This window comes from Macrotis lagotis, chromosome 4 (genome assembly GCF_037893015.1).
Source record: "Macrotis lagotis isolate mMagLag1 chromosome 4, bilby.v1.9.chrom.fasta, whole genome shotgun sequence".
NCBI classification, from domain to species: Eukaryota; Metazoa; Chordata; class Mammalia; order Peramelemorphia; family Peramelidae; genus Macrotis; species Macrotis lagotis.
The window spans coordinates 153,542,846-153,543,505 of record NC_133661.1 but is presented as its reverse complement, the minus strand read 5'-3'; the positions used below and the strand labels follow the sequence as shown (position 1 = coordinate 153,543,505).

Below are 660 nucleotides of genomic sequence, written 5' to 3'. Positions count from 1 at the left end.
TCGGGGTGCGCGCGCCGCCGCACCGGGGCCCGGAGCCTCGGGCCCGCCCCCTTCGCCCGGGGCGCTGCGCCTGCGCACCGCAACGAAGGGAGAGGGTGGTGGGGGAGAGGGGCGCGCTGCCCGCGGCGTGGAGACCGGCCGAGCCGGCAGGCTTCTCCCCGCGGGCCTTGGGTGGCCGGGAGCAGATGAGGGAGCGGAGGAGGTGCCCGTGGGGGACGATCGGTGCCAATTAACCCTGTTAGAAATGCCCTCTTTGCGGGCTGCCAGAAGCCGCCTGCCAGGGAGTGAGGTAGGTGGGCCTTTTAAAAAACCAAGCCAAACCAACCCAGCTCACTTAAACCTGAGAGAAGATAGAACTTGACCCGGCTACCCAGCAGACATAATCCTTGTCACTCCCTTCAGTCTACACCGTACACCCTCTTCAGATTTTCTCTCCCATTACAGTTTAGGCTCCAAGAGGGCAGTTTTATGATATTCTCAGACCACAACACAATGCCATTCTTTTTAAAAATGCTTGTTGAATTGAATTCCATTTGTTAAACCTACTATCCTCACCCTATAAGTCATAAGTCATGCCTTAATGTTCATCTTAACCAGAATCAATAGAACAAAAATGTAGAGTGATTTTATTAGACTGGAAGTTTTCCTAAGAATGACTTG

General features: G+C 54.7%; 1 protein-coding gene across 1 annotated transcript in view; it reads left to right on the top strand.

Moving 5' to 3' along the window:
- The first annotated feature begins 181 nt into the window (after nt 1-181).
- The window catches only part of DPP8 (dipeptidyl peptidase 8), a 73,520-nt gene continuing 73,041 nt past the window's right edge, over nt 182-660 (top strand). The window contains exon 1 of the mRNA XM_074234416.1: nt 182-289. The gene's annotated coding sequence lies outside the window, so the exon portion shown is untranslated. The remainder of the gene's footprint in view (nt 290-660) is intronic.